This window comes from Vulpes vulpes, chromosome 6 (assembly GCF_048418805.1).
Source record: "Vulpes vulpes isolate BD-2025 chromosome 6, VulVul3, whole genome shotgun sequence".
In the NCBI taxonomy this organism is placed as follows: domain Eukaryota; kingdom Metazoa; phylum Chordata; class Mammalia; order Carnivora; family Canidae; genus Vulpes; species Vulpes vulpes.
This window is the reverse complement of record NC_132785.1, coordinates 109,692,577-109,712,899: the sequence shown is the minus strand read 5'-3', so window position 1 is coordinate 109,712,899 and position 20,323 is coordinate 109,692,577.

Sequence of the window (20,323 nt, the reverse complement as noted above, 5' to 3'; positions counted from 1 at the left end):
TTTCCCCCTCTGGCAGATAAATTGTAAAAGATGCCCCTTCTTCTATGCTGATACAGCTGCGCAAGGAGGCACAGGGCTCAGCGGCAGAACATGTGGTGGGTCCTTGGGGCAAGGACAACCTCCATTAGGCATATCTGGCAGCCTTGATGCAATTCTTATAACTACTCTTCAAAACACTTGTTTCCCACAGTTTCTAGGAAACCAAGGCCCGGAGACATTAAGTAACTTACTCATTTCACTCAGCTAGCAAATAGTAGAGCCAGGAGACAGACCAAATCTGCCTGACTCCAGAGCTTTCCAATAACACAGTGCTGCCTTCCTATAGAAGAGAGAGCAGATACATGGAGATGGGCCTAGTTATTGGGGTTAAGGAACCAAGAATGGACAGAATGTGGAGCCAAAAGAAAGATGATTTTAGGGTGAGATCCAGCCCTTCCAGTCAGTGGCACCTGCTGACCAGTGTCCACAGCATTTGTTCAAGGCTGCCTAACCAGCATCTGAGTGGAGTTGGGTCATAAATATGCTGTACCCACTGAAGTTTATCAGGGAAGACAGCAAAGCCATGAGCACAGGAGACTCCATCTCCATGCTGCTTCTCTTTCCAATATAAGCTAGAGTAAAGGTACATAAAATACAACTTCCCTATGACCCAGCAATTCCACTTCTAGATTACCCAAAAGAAATAAAAGCATATGTCTATAAAAAGATTTCAACACAAATGTTCACAGCAGTTTTACTCATAATAACCCCAAAACCAAACCAATCTAAATATTCACCAACTAAAATTGGATAAACAAATTATGGTAGATCTACACCATGGAATTTTATTTGGCAATAAAAAGGAACAAGCTGCTGATATGGACAGCAAGTTGGATGAACTCCCTAAACATTAGGTGAGTGATAGCAGCTGGCCGCTAAAGACTACATAGAGTATGATTTCATTTAAGTGAAATCCAAGACCAGACCAAACTAATCTATGGTGAAAGAAGTCAGAACACTGGTTGTCTATGGTGGGGTGGGGACAGAGGACTCACTGGAAAAGGGGACAAGAGAACTTCCTGGGGTGATGGAAATATTCCATACCTTGTTTGGGGTGGCAATTTCACAAGTGTATACCTTGTCATAATCTGTGGAACTGAGCTGATCATGCATTTTATTATATATATATTATAACTGAATTGTTATTCTTTGTAAATGTCAGTTTAAGAAAAAAGAAGGAAGAAGTCCAGAAGCTGCTCTTCTCTGGGGCCATGTATCTCTCCCTCCCCCACAGGGGTGGCCAAACCACAGGTGACACCTGGTGCTCCCCAGACCTGCTCTCCACCCTCAGGCAAGTCCAGTGATACTGAGCCTCCAGCCTTATCACCCTGAATGATCTAATTATCTCCACAGGCTTCTAGCTGGGAAGAGAAGAGCTACCGAAACCTCTCAACATCCAAAGAAGTTCCTCGGCTTTGGTTACAGTTGTTCTGTGTAGGCTGCCCAACCATCCTGACAGCGCCGACAGATGCAGCCTCAGAGGGTGAAGCCACAGCTTGGGTCTTCTGGTCCAGGGCGGCCCTCTGGGAAAAAGACCCATTTGTCTCAGCCTAAACTGAAGAAGGCAGCTGAAATTCCAACCGCCTGCAGGGAAGCACTTGATGAAGTATTTGGAATTTGAGGGGGTGGAGGGGACTCGTCTCTCCCAAGAGGCCTTGTCTTGTGAGAGAAAGAACACATGCTTTGAGGCAGAGACATGGGCTCAGATGCCAGCTGTGCCACTTACCAGGAGTGTGGCTGGGAGTAGGTGATAGCCTCTCTGAGCTGGGAATGGTGCCCACTTAGACACCTACCTATGAAGTCCCTACCCACCCTCACCCTGAGCTAATACATGGTATGCAAAGGGTTCTTGCAGACCTTCTTCTATCTTTCCACAGATATCCAGTAACACATGTGTAAAGGGGGTTTGTGTACATATGAACACCACAGTCCTCACCTTTGCATCTCAGGCTAAATGCCAGGCCCTCCTAGTCCTCAAAAACTAAATTAAATGCCCCTTCCATATTTGATTTGAAGCACACTTATCCCAAACTATTATTATATATTCCTCTGGGCTCATTTATCTCATGGCTTTCTGGTCCCCAAGCTACTAGAGTTCCAAGAAGGCAGAGATAAAATCTGCTCTCTTTACCCACTATTTTCAGCAAGCACATAACACAATTTAAGACATATAGTGAGTGTTCAATTTGTGAATGAACAAATTCATAATCACAGAAAGATAGTTTGAAACTTAATCTCTCCAGAATCAGGAATGTGATAAAACCTGGTATGTAGCTATATATTGCTAAAGATATGAGATGTTTCTGCACAAAGACATATGTTATAGACATCATTATGGTGAAACTCACAGACTTTTATTTGCAGTTGGGATCTAGCCATAACCTAGCATCTGGCAAAAGAGTTATTTTTCATTCAAACAACCTGTATCTCTAAGTGGCACGTGCCCATAACAGAGCATATGCCTTTTTACTTTTAAAAGCTCAATAAATCATTTGTGATATCTTTAATGGAAATGAAATTAAATTAATACTATCAGCTTTTATTTTTTTATGCAGTGCACATTTTCAACATTTATTGAAAAGTAGTTCAAGGTCTGTAAAATCCAGTGCTTTGAAATGGTTTGGGGTTTCAGGCTTAATTTCCATACTAATTTAAGCTATAAACATGATTAGGAAGTAGATTTACTGCCAAATATGTATACATAAGTGTATTCTGAATTCAAAGGTGCATTTGGGATTATCAGTGGGTATAGATTTCCATGGCAAAGGAACTCTCAGTTGATATGGGTGGGGGTGTAAAATTGCTCCGTTTTTACTGGCTACATTTTTATGGAGGTCAGTTTTTGAAGTTTCATGCCACTCCATTCACCTGTCCCTCCCCTTTCTTAAAATCACTCCCTATGACTCACTTCTTCTGAGGTCACTTCTTCTTCTTTCTTTCTATTCTAAGCCTTCTTCAAGGAAAGCAAACTCAGATGTAACCCTGCTTGCCTCCCCATGAGCTCTCTCCCAAAGGACACTATAACTCTGAGTTGAGTTTGCAGAAACATTCTGAACAAGGAGCCAGCTTACCTCTTCTCAGAGCCTTTGCTCTGGGCTGAGCAGCCCCTGTCCACCCAGGCTTCTCAGCCTTGAGTCAGTAATGCCTGATATTTTCATTTCTGAGCATGTAGAGTGAATAGGACACTATCCTGAGAAATTTTGGAAGATTGTCTCTGCTCTAAAAGGCCAACCTCTTCTTATCCCTATCTTACACATAAGGAAACTGAAGCCCAGAAAGCCAAATAATTTCCCCAGGGTCACACAACAACTAATGGTAGAGAGTCAAGAAGATCATTTTCAGGCTGGTCTCTCGCTCCACTCCAGCGCAATGAACTAAGCAATCTCTGAATTTCATGTTCTTGGGTTTGGAATTCTGGAAAGGTGTCTGCAAAGAAGAACAAAGGGAAAGATCTGAAGGAGCCAGGGAGACCCACCCTTACTTACTCATACAGCAGAACTCAAGTCTTAGAGGGGAGAAATGGGTAAATGGGACACAGCACGGGAATCCCCCAAAAGAGCCACATATGCACAGGTAAAGCCACGGGAAGTAAATTGTACCTCTTTCATCCACCAACTTGCTAGCTGTATGTCCTTCCCAGTTCTCTCCTCCCCATCCCCCTCATTCTCTCACTCCAGAATTCCTTGTTCACACATCCTCTGTACTCAGCCCTGAGCCTTACTTGCCCTCCCCCGCTCCGACCCTGAAGCTTAACACACTTTGCAGCATGGCCAATGTGCAACCAACTATAATTAACCTCTGGCCTCTATCACCTATCGAGCTCCTATGGTTTCTTACAACTCAGCCAGCTGTTGATGAAGCTGGAAGCTAAATCCTTGCCTAGAAGCTGAAGGAAATGGTATAGTAGGGGAAAGGATGTGGGTTTTGGAGTCACATAGATCAGTACTTAAATCTAGATCTCAATTTACTAACTATTTGATCGAAGTATCCTCTCTCTGCCTCCATTTCTTTATTATGAAATGAGAATAACAAAAGCTACCTCTTAGGGTTAGTGTGTGGATCAAAATAAGATGAATAGGAAAGCCTGGAATGGTTATTTCTTTTTCTTGCTCTGCATCCTGTCTCCCCTTCTTCTAGAACAACGCCTTGGGTTTTCTGTATGGTGTCACTCTTCCCACTCTTAGTCTATGTGATTTGACTGAGTTGACTCTACCTTTTGACCAGAGTGAGCAACCACGAGGGGGGGGTGTTACAGGCCGAAGTCCAGCTAATTAGAATCTCAGTTCTAGATTCATGGTTCAGTGATGGGCACATGACTGAATCTGGGCCAATGAGAATTGGCCCCAGGACTTTTTCCAGTACCACTAGGATAGAAGCTTTCTTTTTCCTAGAGTTGATAAGTTGGTATAATAACAAGCCAAAAGCTGTGTCAGCCACCTTGGCACAAGTGAAGGGAAGCCTGCTTGAGAATAATTTTAACACAGAAGAAAATGGAGATGAAAAAGGGAAGGCACAAGATTCTAAACAAGGGGCTAGGATCCAGCTTTAACAATTTGATCAACCTCAATTTTTCAGATACTGAAATGAAAAATTCTTTCTTTTGGCTTTGTCCACTGTGAGTTGGCTACTGTTATAGACTGAAATGTGTCTCTCCCAAATTCATATGTTGAAGTCCTAACCCCTAGTACATCAGAATATGACTATATTTAGAGATAAAGATTTTTAAAGAGGTAATAAAGTTAAAATGGAGCCATTAGGATGGGCCCCAAGCCAATATGATTGGTATCCTCATAAGAGAAAATTGGATATACAGAGAGACACCACAGGCATGCACAAAAGAAAGGGCATGTGAGAATACAGTGAAAAACAATTATCTGCAAGTCAGAGAGAAGGCCCAGAAGAACCAAACCTGCTGACACCTTGACCCAAGACTTGTAGCCTCTGGAACCATAAGAAAATAAATTGCTGTAATTTAAGCTACCGGTCTGTGGTATTTTGTTATGGCAGCTATGATAGTTAATTTTATGTGTCAACTTGATTGGCCTATGGGATACCCAGATAGTTGTAAAACATTATTTCTGGGTGTGTCCTTGAGGGTGTTTCTGGAAGAGATTAGCATTCCATTCAGCGGACTGCATAAAGAGATCTGCCCTCACCAATGTGGGCAGCACATTCCAATATGTTGGGAAGTCTGAATGAAACAAAAAGGCAAAGGAAGGTGAATTCTCTCTGTCTTCTTGAGTTGGGATCAGATTCTAGGGCTTTGACTTAGAATAGGGAGTTACACCATCAGTTCCCCTGCTTCTCAGGCCTGTGGGCTTGGACTGAGTTTTTCCTGGTTCTCCAGTTTGCAGATGGCATATTGTGGGGCTTCTCAGCCTCCATAACAACATGAATCAATTCCTGCAACAAATCTCTTTATCTGTCTATCATCTATTCTATTGGCTCTATTTCTCTAGAGAACCCTGGTTAATACAGTAGCCCTGGCAAAATAATACAGCTACCAGAAGAATCTTGACTAATACAGCTTTCCTTTCTTACAATCTATGAGGAGAACTGTAAATAGCAACCTTTCAATAACAAGATATGAATATGCCAGGAGTTTCAGAGATGGGAGAGAATAGGGTGCTAAAGTAGTCAGAAGGGACTGGAGGAGGAAAAAGACAAAACATGGGTTGCATTTAAAGAATACTAGAAGAAATAGAAGAAAAGATAAAGGCATTTAAGTGGAAGGAACAACTCAGCTGGGAATGAGCATTTTATGTATGGGAAATAAGATAATTAACCAGGGTGGGAGAAAAAAGGAAGACTGGGTATTTAGAGGTTAGAATATGGAGGGTCTTAAAATCCAAACTGAGGAGTTTGGAATGTATATTGCAAATGACAGAGTTCCTTGTTGGTCTTGAGGTGGAGAGGTGACAGCCTGAAGGTGGTGTTTGAGGAAGCTTAGCTGCCCGCGGCAACAGGGAGAAGCCAGGGTCAGGGAAGGCATCTCTGAAATATGGACCCTTCCAGAATCCCACAGGGAGATGAAGAGAGTGGGAAGCAACCCACCAATTTGCTTGACACCAAGGTCTAGTTCCAGGCATAGGAGCAGTCTCTGGGTGGTGGGGAGGCTGATGGAATGCATTGGGGTTAGATTTGGTGGAAGTTTTAGATTTGGTGGAAGTATTAGTTTGCTAATGCTTCCTGCATTTCCTACAGAAGCCTCTGCCTCCTGCCAGGGACACAGCTGGATGCCATTGTCACTGGGAAGGGCATCCAGCTAACCCACTCCACCATTTCTGCCCTATCCCTAATGCCAATCTCTGTCAGAGCTTCCCAGCTCCATTAACCCCCATGGACTCTTTGAATATGCCTAATGTAGACATGGTGGTCTTTCTACTCCCAAAAACCCACCCATGCATCCAAAGCAACCTCCAAATCCAACCTCCATCCTGGGAAAGGATCCTCCCAGGATCCTCCTCCTACTGCCTTCTGCAATTGTAACTCCACAGAAACCAGCACCAGAGGCCTTTTCATCCAATTAGTATTTATTGAGCATCTATAATGTGGCAAGCAATGAGGTTGGCTCTGGGGACACAAAGATGGAATTCAGGTAAGATCTAGGTGGAGTTCTTCTGCTGAATATAAGACTTAGTGTGAAGCTATGGTAATTAAGATAGTATAATATTGGCATAAGGAAAGGAAATGGAACTTTAGAACAAAATATTGTCCATAAACAGACCTACACATATAGGGTCACTTGATTTACAACAAAAGTGACACTGTAAAGCAGTGGGGAAAGATGGTTGTTTGAATAAATGGTGCTGAGTCAATTCAATATCAATAAAGAAAAGAAAAAGAAAGAAGACAACCCCTATCCCATACCATACACAAAAATCAATTCCAAGTAGACTATAGCTCTATAAAGAAAACAGAACAATAAAGCTTCTAGAGGATAAGACAAAAAACACTACCCACAAAGGAAGAGATCAATACATTTAACTTTACTAAAATTAAGAACCTCAGTCCATCAAAAGACACCATCAAGAGAGTGAAAACCAAGCAATGGATTAAGAGAAGTTTATGTGCCAAACATATAACCAGCATAAGACTTGAATTCAGAATATATAACTCCTCAAAATCAGTTTTTTTTAAAAAAGGCAATGATGAAAAAAAAATGGGTAAGAGGTTTGAACAGGCAATTCAAAAAGAAGATTCAAAAGAGCCAATAAATATACGAAAATGTTCATCTCATTAAAAATCAGAAAGATGCAAATTAAGGTCAGAATAAGTTACCACAATTGACTTTAAAAATGTGACATCCTTAGTGCTAAGGAGGCATGAAGCAACAGGGACTCATATGCTGCTGAGGAAGGAAAATTTGTAAAACCACAGTGAACATAGACATACATTTTGACTCAGAAAGTTCACTTTTAGATCTACATCCAAGAAAAATATGTACATATGTGTACATGGGCACCAAAAGACATAGGATTTCATAACACCCCAAAGCTAGAAACCACCCCCAAAGTCCCTCAACAATAGACCCAATAGTGCTCCTATAATGGAACACTATACCAAAATGAAAACAAATGAATTACAGCCACATGTGACAATATCAAGTGGAGTAAAAGAGGCCAGACACAAAAGAGAACTTGTATGATACCCCATGTAGCTTTATTCAGACACAGACAAAACTATCTGTGGTGCCAGAGAGCAGGGGAGCTGTTACTTGGGGGGAAAGTGGAAGTGTAACAATTAAGAGGAGGACTGGGGGATTTCCTGGGGTGGTGGTAATGCATAGGCAGTGAATACAGAGATGTTTGTTTCATAGCCACTTATTGAGCTTTACACTTCATGTTTTATGCAATTTTCTGCATATGTGTTTTACTTTACAAAATAAAATTTTTAAAAATGTTCATGCTCATACCACCAACAAACTCACAGTCGAGTTGGAGAAGCAGAAACAAACAGGCGCTATGACACAATGAGATAAATGTGATGGCAAGCCAGACTGCCTGGCTTCCCTTCCCAGCACTGCCATCACCTAGCCATGCGATGACAAGTGCCTTCAATTCTGTTGGCTTCTTTCTCTTATATAAAATGGGAATGATAAGCATACTTGCCTCATGGTATTGTTGTGAGAATCAGATGAGTAAATAGAGGTAATAAAGCTACACTACACTCGGCATAAAGTCATAGATCGTATTTTTGTCACTTATTACCATCACTGCAGGTACCGCAACTGTTAGCATCACAGGAGCTCACGTGGGGGCACACAACCCAAACAAGAGGCAATAGTTTCCTGCATCTGTTCTGTGTGCTCATGACCATTCTCCTGCCAGCTAATACACCCAGAAAAGTGGAAGAGGAAGGCATTGGGTTATTCTCCCTTCACTCCCCACAGCATCCTAGAATCAGCCATAGCAATCAATTCTCAACCTCACTTTGCTCAGAATCAGGCAAAGAAACACTACAGCTACTATGATGCCCAAGTTATCATGTCAGTGCCCTGTACACAATAGGTGCTCAATAAATGTTTATTGAATGGCTGTAAAATAAGGAGATGAGGGTAAATGAAAAAGTAGGGGAACAGAAAAAAACTGCAAAACAGGTGGGAAACCCATGGGCACCAACAACTGTGATGAGAAACTGAGGTACCAGTTGTCCTTTGGCTGTCCCCCTTTCTCTCCTTGTGACCAAAATCTTTGTTCTCCCATCCCTCATCCTGCTCAAACCTGCTGCTCACCCAGACTAGAGGTCACGTTGTGATCTGTCGAGCCACCTACTGCTCAGATGGCAATGTGAGGGAGTTGCTATTTATCTTTGTTACTGCTGCAAGTGTCCGAGAAAAAACAGCTTCAAAGATCACGTCTGTTGGGATAACCTATTGATTTGTGTCACGTTTCTCCCAATCCCCATTTTATTGTTGTTCAAGACGGGGTCAGGGTAGGTCAAAAATAACTCTTTCCAATGGAGGCAACAGACTGAGGAATTCTAACAGGAATTCTAAATTCTCTAAAAGGTGTGGGCTGGGGAAGTAATGGAAGACCGAGGTAGCCCAACGCCAAATTGGAGACTTTGGGGAGGGAGGGTCAGGATGAGGTCTGTGACACACAAGCTTAGGGAGACAAGAAAAAATTAACTAGGAAGATAAAATGGATTACAACTCAGGATCGACACCCAGAACAAGCTTGTAGAAGATTTTTAAAAATCAGTTTTTTGTACTGGCCAGACCAGTTTGCTGAATACAATCTTTAAGTGTTAGCTAACTATTCTATGATCAGTGAAAGGGAAAGCATTTCATATTTATGAAGACCAGATCACCCTCAGATACTTCACCTATTGCAGGGATCAGTGAACTATGACCAAATCCAATCACTGGTTGTTTTTGTAAATAAAGTTTTACCAGAACATAAGCTTTCCCACTCATTTACGTATTGTCTATGACTGTCTTGCTATGGTGGAAGAGTTGAGTAGAGGCCTCAGGGACTGTGTCGCCTGCAAAGCTGTACTTACTATCTGGCCTGTTGCAGAAACAGTTTCTAGGTTCTTAGTTAATTCTCACATCTCCATTTTATATTAGTAAACTTTAATTCTTAAGGGTAAAATAGCTTGCTCAGGATTATATTTAAAATTGGTGCTGGGATTTGAATACAAGTCTGCTTGATGTACAAAATCTTCCCTTGGACGTGTGCTAGGAGAAGGGAAAAATACTATGTTTACTCTGAATAATGTCATCTGTATAAGTCAAATATCTAAGTCACACGTCTATACGAGTTAAATTTGGCCCAAGGATTGTTCAAATCCCACTGTATCACTAGAATGTCATTAGTTGAGTAGCTATTGAGGTTAAGGGAGATATCCTCTTAGGTTAAGAAACCTTTGGGTTATACTGAGATTTTAGGGTGATGGCCCTTGTCACTGAGTTAACTTTTGGTCCATTTCATCTTCACAGCTCCAATTTCCTCCTTTGTCTTGACCAACACTGACATGTTGGATGGGGAATAATTATAAACCCTTTCTTAGAGGGGACTCCATAGAGGCAAAAAAAGCCATGACAAGCATAACCAATAGTAGTTAAGGATAGAACCCATGGCCTCTATGCTTTGTGTTTCATGGGCCTCCTTTCCTTGGAAGCAGAGTCATCCCCTCAGACACTGGGCACAGCTAATACAATACTCAGGATGAGGAAAGTGGCAACTAGAAATATTCAGAATGTAGTGCTTTCCGAAGAATCTCTGTTTCTCTCAGATAACTGATAGGAATAGATAGGATAACTGATAGGAACAGGTAACTGATAACTCAGAGGGGGCGGGAAACGCTCATTGTGGTCAGAATGGAATGAGGAAATACACTACTATTTGACTTCAGGAAAAAAATAATTGCTAAGTGGGGGACGAGAGAAATACAGAGGGATTCACAAAGGAGATGACATTATATAAGCTTCTTGAGAGAGATTGCTTAAGGATAACTAGGAAAGAAGGAATCCACACAGTGTAATTTTTGAATAGCTACTCATTCCAAAGAATACCACTGTACGTCCCAGGCCCCAGGTGCTCTGGAAGTCTGTTATTTTGGAGTCATTTATATAATGCTGCAAGTAGCTTGGTCATGGAGCTTGCAAAAAATAGAGCCTGGGCATTGCAGAAGGATCGCAAAGGCCAGAAGAGAACAACTGTGGAGGTATTTCCTTGTATGGTGTGGAATAATATCCACCAATGCAACCACCATCATCACCAACTCTAATTCTGAAGCAAAATATCTTTAGGAGTGTGACTCTGTTCAGTCAACCTGGGGACCCCAAGAGACACTAACCTTACCTATCTTGGGAGTCAGGATGTCCTCAGGGTAAGCCAGCCCTCTCCCAACTCTCCCAGACACCCTTGTACTCCTCCCACAATTCGATCCCTCCCTTGGATGATCCTGGAACCAGGCTTCTCATCCCATCTCCTTGCTAGCTTGAGAGCACGGACCATGGGACCTTGTGCACACTTTACTCATGCCACACAACTGCCCTACTCAGGATTGCTTGCTTGGACAGCAGCTCTGGCACCCCTGCCCTACTGGGACCCTGGGGAAAGTTTAATTATAGTGACGGGAAAACAGGAAGACCCAGGCACTGGCATGCAACTGACAAACACAAAGGAAAGACACAGGGATGGAACAGTGAAACCCCTGCTGAAAAAAATCTCAATTTACTTTGTTTCTTCGAATTTCCCATCTTAATACTAAAAGTCAAATGAGAAGAAGCAGACCAAATACGCACCAAAAAATGGAAAATGATATGCGTCCTTAACATCAAACCGAATCCTGTTTTCTCTCCTTGGCAAGACAACCCTTTCCAGTAGAAGAAATTGAACCCTCGTGGTCTTTAAATGCTGCTGGGGGTGTGCATGTTCAGGTCAGAAGTGGCTCTGGTCTCAGGCAGAGGCATCTCAGGAGTTAACCAGGGGTATTTATTTACAGGTTAAAGAGGCAAGCTCCAGAGTGAACGCTGTGCTGAGGAGACGCCGAGCGTGAGCTAACAAGACGCTCTCTCTAGCGGCATTCTGGGCGATTACTCCCGAGCACCCAGCCATACCAAAATCAATAAACAATTTCAGCGCAGCCCAGGGAACTTTGCCACACTTAATAAAAGTCTCCAGCTGCAGTTATGGCTTCATTTCACCTTAACGTCTTCTTTAACTGTCCCTTCTTTTCAAGATCAATTAGAGGTACATGCAAAGAGAATAAAGAAATACGCACATGCAGGTACACGCACTAACACATACACCATAAGCAAACAAGGTCAAGACTAGTTATGTGCGCAGGTGGGCTCTCTCCTCCCATCCACAATTTCTACTTTAAGATGACCAACGGTGAATAAGTCTGGGGGTAGTGTTGGGAGAAGGGAATTGGATGTAGGGGAGAAAGGAGAAGGAGGGAGATGAGAGATTGGCCTCATACTTCCTGAGTACACATAACTAATCCCAATATAAAAGGCACTCATACTCTATTTAGATCTTTTTCTCTCCGAAAATCACTCACGATATTTTTTGACTGCTTCCCTACTCCCCAGAATATCCATTTAAGAATAGATAGAAAAGGGGATCCCTGGGTAGCTCAGTGGTTTAGCGTCTGCCTTCGGCCTAGGGCATCACCCTGGAGTCCCAAGATCAAGTCCCACGTCGGGCTCCCTGCGTGGAGCCTGCTTTTCCCTCTGCCTGTGTCTCTGCCTCTCTCTGTGTGTCTCTCATAAATAAATAAATAAATAAATAAATAAATAAATAAATAAATAAAATCTTAAAAAAAAAAAAAAAAAGAATAGATAGAAAAAAGAGAGAGGAAATGAGGCCAAACTGTATTAATGTTATTGCAGTGACTTGAATTGAAGAATTGGGAGATAGTGCCTGAGATAGAGATGTTGGCCGGAGAAGACGAGGTTCAATCTGTTCCGTAAAACGATGTGTGTTGTTGGACTATTTGTGTGTTTGTTTCACACAATTAAAAGCCTACCATTACGTTGACTTTGGAACCAGAACTAGTGCTTGCTTAACTGACCAGTCATATCAGCCATTTTCCAGGCTTGGTTGGATATGTGACAAAACTAAATGAGGATCTGTTTAATTTTTTAAGAATGGTTCTAGTGTGTGTTACACTCTATACATCTGAAAGTTCATTATATATGCACATCTCTATGTGCACAAACCCTTTCCTCTCACTTTAGAAAATTACTGGACTCTAAGATGAACTGCTCACCCTTTTAGGAAGTCAATAACACTAATTAATTCATCATCTTTCTTGGATTCTTTGCCACTAAAGTGTGGTTAGAAACAAGTAGGAAGCTCTATCTGCAAGGAGCATGAAGATAAAGACCTTCCGTGAAACAAACACACTTTATAAAAACAAAAGGAGTCACTCAGATGACGGGAACAGAGATGGTAACAGGACATTTGGGGTGAATATAGAGACAGCAACATTTCCTTCCCCTCCTGCTCTTTCTCCAACCATAACCAACTCTGAGCAGTGAGCTCCAAGAACCTATAAAGAGAGTCATCTTCCTTCAGGTACAAAAGTCTCTGGAGAAGGAGACAGTGTCTCTGGTTGATTATCTGGTGATCTCTCCTTTCCCTAGACTGCAAAGGCACCCCGGCTACTGGGATGTGACATTATGCACAGTAAGGGGAAGGCTTTTACCAAAGGCTCTTAGTCCCAGTGTTCCTTCTGCCTCAAGGTGTGTCACTACATCATTGCTTGTTCTCTGATCTGGTCTTTCTCCAGTTTTCTGAGGACTTGAATCCATCATTGAGACAGCTATATCCTCTATTCAATTCTCTGTCTTCCTTCTCCAAAATTCTCATTCCCACTTGTCATTCCTGGTAGACTCCCATATTCACCAAGTGTATATTTCAATCAGGCTTTGGGTGACCCCAAACATTGAGGAGGGTAGAAGATATTAGAGCAGTAATTATGAACAAGTTCACATTTCCCCTTGCCAGTATAGAGAGTGGCTCTGTTGAAAAGTTCCATTCATAGGGGTAGAAAGAATATTTGCACGACTTCTAATGCCACTACCACACGTTGGAATGCTAAAAATTGTTGTTTGGTAGAAGATTCTTTAGCAGTTTAAAGAATAAAGACATACCAACCACAGAAATAAAGCAGAATTTCTAAATTTGTCTACTTTTCATCCAAACCCAAACTAGATATGTCAATTATGATTCATGCACTAGGCATTTCCTCAGGTTCTGGTGGCCTTTTATTGCTTATTGGGCATGACAGGTTCATGACACCTAGCTTAACACATTAGGCAGGAAATCCTAAACCTACTGGTAGCTCACATAGGATAAACCACAGGCATACCTACCTTTCTAAAACTCAGTCAATAAACACATTTGTAAAAATATTCCACAAAATGAACACTGATCTGCAGGTTCCAGTGGAAAAACCCAACTACAAAGGTGTGTGTTCTTGTGCCTTGCTCATGCCTCTACCCTATTTAATATTTTCATGGTGAGCACAGAAGGGAGGCTCATGTCTAATTCTATCTTTTGATGCCCTGCAGGAGCTCAGGATGTGCAACTAGCTTTATAAGCAACCTTCACAAGCACACTTGTTTAAAAAATAATCAACTGGGACTTCGGTTAGAGTAATGCTTAGCTACCGAGGACTAAGAAAGGCAAAGTGGAGACTAGTACAAACTATATGAGGTAGCTAAAATGAAGGGGCAATTGGACACTTTGGAGCTCACTGTTCAAAATAAAGGTAAAGACCACCATTATTTTGAGAAGTGCATAAGAGTTGTAGGACAGCATACCTTCAAGTGGTGATTCAAATGGCATAAATCACCAAATTCATAAATGACAAGATCTGATCTTTGTATGTTTTCTGATCTCTGTATGGTTCTATATATCACACAGAGCTTTGAAATATATATTTGGAACCAAGCAACATACATAGAAACTGACTTCAGCTATAAATCAATTTCTGGTTTACTGATTACTTTTTAGGGAAATCATCTGACACGTGTATATATAAGCTGTAGGGGGTGATTGAAAATCTTTCGGTAGTAAAAGAGAAGACTAAATATAATAAAACAATGTATTGACCTGGCCTTTCCCAACCTCAGCCACCTCCAACACCCACCCCTAGCCCCCACCACAATATCCTTGGCACTTGAGAGTCTCCATCAAACTCATCCAATTGCTAATACTCCTGGTTCTACATAGTGCTGCACTCTGTGGTTGCTCCTTTGGAGTAGGTCTTTAACTCTTACCATATAGCATTAGTCCTGCAGGAATATTTAAACACCTGCACAAAGAGGATTAGTGGGGCAGCCCAGGTGGCTCAGCGGTTTAGCCCTTGCCTTCGGCCTGGGGCCTGATCCTGGAGACCTGGAATCGAGTCCCATGTCAGCCTCCCTGTGTTGAGCCTGCTTCTCCCTCTGCCTGTGTCTCTGCCTCTCTCTCTCTTTGTGTCTCTCATGAATAAATAAATAAAATCTCAAAAAAAAAAAAAAGAGGATTAGTACTTCTACTCCTACTTATTCTAGTAGTGCAGGACTCTGCTTCTTAGCAACCATAGTCCCACTGTTGGGCTGGGTGGGATCCCCTGTTGGGCCAAGAACTAGCATGAGTCTTTTCTTGGTTCTTCAGGGCAAATGATGAGCAATTACAAAGAATTTTCTTTTCATTTGACAAGTATTGAAAATGCTGACCAACTCAAGAGAACACTGATGACTAATGGCACATTGATAATAAATTGTCCTTTCCAAAAGCTGTAGACATCTTGACTCTGCACATGTATGTTCAGGAGTTTGTCTGCAATGTGGCCAAAGACTGTACAGATAGCAGATGGCTTAGCAGATCCTGGACCAGAAATCCTCCAGGGAACCCTGGGAATGTGCTAATGGAAGTTTAGGAATATGAAATTTCAGTCCTTAATAACCTTCTTAGGACCAATCAAGATTGAAACAAATTGTAATACACATTTTAGCATATACTCTTATGATTTAAAAAAAAAATCCTCTGGGGCACATGGCTTGCTCAATCAGTGGAGCATGCGACTTTTGATCTCAGGGTTGTGAGTTCAAGCCCCAGGATGGGTGTGGAGCTTACAAACAAACAAACAAGTAAATAAATAAAAATTTTCAAAAATGAAAAACCAAATAAACAAAAATAAATACCCCAACACTGAAATGTTTCCCTTTATAGAAATTCTGAAACTTGTCCCCAGTTTGGGAGGAGAGTTTGTAGAAGAGCAGAATTAATATCACTTTGCAAACCAATTTCTAAAGTTTGAGGAAAAGCATTCAGGAAAAGGTAGTTTGTTGAAAACAGCAATGATTCTAAGAAAATCAATACCACATCTAAGAGCCTCAGCCTGGCAGCTTTTACTGGACTGTTCTCACACACAAATCTTGTTTTTCTTCTCCAAGCATTCTAACTTGGCTCATCTTCCCCCATCCCAGCATTATGAAAGAAAGAAACCCCTTTCTTTATTAAGGACTCTTCTTTACAAAGGCCTGCTTCCATTTTGTCAACTACCATGAGAAAGAAGTTGTAGCAACTTTCAGAATTCAGACTTGTGAACTACAACTGAACTATACCTGTGGATGAATTCATTGCTGGCCCATATTCCAAATGGGAATGGGGATCCCCAGCCACCCCCAGCTGACCTCATACCCTTTGTGACCCCAGCATAGCATGTTTGACAGTTGGCTTGCTAGGGTAGGGTTCCTATATTTAATTCCATTACATATACAATGAAGATGCATAAGTACACACACATATACATATAATTATATAATGATTATTTGTTAAGTACCCATTATGTGCAAAGTAGGTTGTTTGAGAGGACAGGGACAAGAGAGTATACAAGAGAATGTGAGCATAAGAGTGGGGATAAAAAGATGAATTAAAAAGACAAGAGCTGTGGGACACCTGCCTGGCTCAGTCTGAGGAGCCTGCGACTCTTAATCTTGGGGTTGTGGTTCGAGCCCCAATTGGGTATAGAGACTACTTAAAAATAAATAACTAAAACTTAAAAAAAAGACAATAGCTGAAAAAAACTGAGTACACATCCACTCTATGACCAATCCAGTCCAAAGGTATGTGTACATATATTCATTAAAAGAATGTATAAGAATGTTCAAATAGCTAATTATTTCTAATAGTCACAAACTGGACACAACCTAGATGTCCATCAACAGTATAATGAACACATAAATTATCAGATATTTATATGATAGAATATAAATCTCAGTGAGAATGAACACCTGATACATACGACAAACTGGATGACTCTCATAGACTTAATAATAAGCAAATGAAGCCAGACTAAAGGAGCACATGCTATATGTTTTCATTTGCACAAATCTTAAAAGCAGGCAAACTGTTCCATATTGTCAGAAATAAGGATAGTGATTACCCCTGGGAGGAAAGGAAGAGTAAATAAATTGGGGCAGGTACAAGAGTGGCTTCCAGGGTACCTACAATGTAATATTTCTTGATCTGGTGCTGGTTATTCAGATGTGTTACTTGTGAATATTCATCAAACTAGAACTTGGACTTCATGTATCTTCCTCTTTTGAAAACTTTTTTTTTACTTTTTAAAATAAAAATAATATATCTAAGATGTACAACATGATGTTTGATATATATGTATATAATGATTACTAGTCAAGCTAATTAACATATTCATCTCCTCACAGAGTTACCTTTCTTTAATGCGTGGTGAAAGCTCCTGAAATCTATTGTCTTAGCAAATTTCCAGTATACAGTATTAAGTATAGACATCATGCTGTGCATTAGATCTCTGATTCATTCATCATTTATAACTGAAACTTTGTATTCTTTGATCAACATCTCTCTATTTCCCCCATCTTCCCATTCCTAATAAACATGATTTTAGTCTCTACTTCAATATATTTGAATTAAAAGATCCCACTTAGAAGTGAGATCATGAGGCTTTTGTCTTTCCTGTCTGGCTTATTTCAGTTAGCATAATGCCCTCCAGTTTTATACATGCTTATTGCAAATGTTGCAAATATTTTTATGCTTAAAATTCTTTTAAGGCTGCATAATATTCCATTGCTTGCATGTGATGGGGATGCAGATATCTCTTCAGAGTACTGATCTCCTTTCCTTTTGGTACATGCCCTGAAGAGGGACTGCTGATCATACTGTAGTTCTATTTTAAATTTTTGTGGAATCTCCAGACTGTTTTCCATAATGGCTGTACTCATTTACATTCCCACCAACAGTGTACAAATATTCCCTTTCTCCACATCTATACTAGGACTTATATCTTTTTCATAACAGCTTTCCTAACAGATGTGAGGTGATATTTCATTGTGATTTTTATTCACATTTCCCTGATGATTAGTGATGTTGAGACCCTCTTCATATATCTGTTGGCCATTTTCATGCCATCTTTGGAAAAATGTCTATTAACGTCCTTTGCCCATCTTTTAATTAAGTTGGGGGTTTTTGCTATTGAGTTGTATGAGTTCCTTATAAATTTGAGATATTAACCCTGCATTAGATATATGATTTGTCGGGTGCCTGGCTGGCTCAGTCAGTAGGGCATGTGACTCTCAGTCTCAGGGTTGTGAGTGCAAGCCCCATGTTGGGCCTGGAGCCTATTTAAAATAAATGGAGATATGGTTTGTAAATATTTTCTTTCAATCTATAGGTTGCTTCTTCATTTTGTTGATCGTTTCTTTTGCTGGACAGTCACTTGTTAGTTTTATGTAGTCCTATACTTGTTTATTGTTGCCTATGTTACTTGAACTTTAGGTGTCATGTCCAAAAAATCATTACCAAGGACCATATCAAGGAAATTTTTACCTATATTTTCTTTTGGGAGTTTTATGGTTTCAGGTCTTACATTTAAGTCTTTTTTATTTTTTTAAGATTTTTATTTATTTATGAGAGAGAGAGAGAGAGAGAGAGAGAGAGGCAGAGACACAGGCAGAGGGAGAAGCAGGCTCCATGCAGGGAGCCCGACGTGAGACTTGATCCCAGGACTCCAGGATCATGCCCTGGGCCAAAAGCAGCACTAAGCCGCTGACCCACCTGGGCTGCCCTTAAGTCTTAATCTATTTTGAGTTTGTTTTTGTGTATGGTGTAAGATGAGGGTCCAGTTTCTTTTGCATGAGGAAATCCAGTTTTCCCAATATCATTTTTTGAAGAAACTATCCTTTCCCTGTTATGTCCTTGTCCAAAATTCATTGACCATAAAACTTGGGTTTATTTCTGGGCTCTCCAGTCTGTTTCATATGACTGAATGTGTCTCGTGTTATGCCAATACCATATTGTCTGGATTACTATAGTTTTGTAGTATAATTTGAAATCAGGAAGTATGTTGCCTCCAACTTAGATCTTTCTTAAGATTGTTTCATCTAGTCAGGGCCTTTTGTGATCCCATACAAATTTTAGAATCATTTTTCTATTTCTGCGAAAAATGCCATTGGAATTTTGATAGAGATTGAATTGAATTTTTGTGTTACTTTGGGTGTTATGAGCATTTTAAACAATGTTAATTCTTCCAATCCATAGACTCAGTATAACTTTCCATTTATCTACGACTTCAATTTCAAATTTTATAGTTTTCAGTGTATAGATCTTTTACTGCCTTGGTTAAATTTGTTCCTAAGTATTTTACTCTTGATGCTATCATAAATGGGACCGTTTTCTTGATATTCTTTCTACATCATTGTTGGTGTAAAGAAATGCAACTGAGGGACACCTGGGTGGCTCAGTGGTTGAGCACCTCCCTTGGGCCCAGGGCGTGATCTTGGAGTCCTGGCATTGAGTCTCTCATTGGGCTCCCTGCATGGAGCCTGCTTCTCTTCTGCCTTAGTCTCTGCCCCCCCCCCCCTCTCTGTGTCTCTCATGAATAAATAAATAAAAGTTAAAAAAAAAAAAAAAAGAAATGCAACTGATTTTTTGTATGTTGATTTTGTATTCTGTAATTTTACTGAATTTATTAGTTCTAGGAGTTTTTTTATGGAGTCTTCAGGGTTTTCTATATATAGGATCATGTCATCTACAAATAAAGATAGTTTTAATTTTTCCTTTCCGATCTGGATGCCTTTTATTTCTTTTTCTTGTTTGATTGTCCTTGCTAGTACTTCCAGTGTTATGTTGAGTAAAGGTGGCAAGAGTGGGCCTCCTTGCCTTATACTAGAACTTAGAGGAAAAACTTTCAGTTTTCCCCATTCCTTAAGATATTAGCTATGGGCTTTTCATAAGTGGCCTTTATTATGTTGAGGAAGTTTCCTTCTATGTCTATTCTGTTGAGAGTTTTTATCATAAACAGATGTCATATTTTATTGAGTGCTTTTCCTTTTTTTCCCCCTTCATATTGCATTTATTTTTTAAAAAAATAAATTTATTTTTTATTGGTGTTCAATTTGAGTGCTTTCCTTTATCTACTGAGATGACCATGTGGTTTTTAATGTGGTATATCACATTGTGTGATTTGCATATGTTAAACAGATTTTGCAGCCCAGAGATAAATCTCACTAGGTCATGTGTTCATGTGTTCATTCTTTTTGATGTGTTGTTAAATTTAGTTTGCTAGTATTTTATTGAGGATTTTTCTTTTATATTCATCAGAGATAGTGGTGTATAATGCTCTTTTCTTGTGGTATCTTTGTCTGACTTTGGTATCAGAGTGATGCTGGCTTCATAAAATGAGTTTGGAAGTATTCCCTCTACTCTTACTTTTTAGAAGAATATAGGAAGGATTAGTATGAATTCTTCTTTGAATGTTGGGTAGAATTCAGCCATAAGCTATCTAGCCCTAGGTG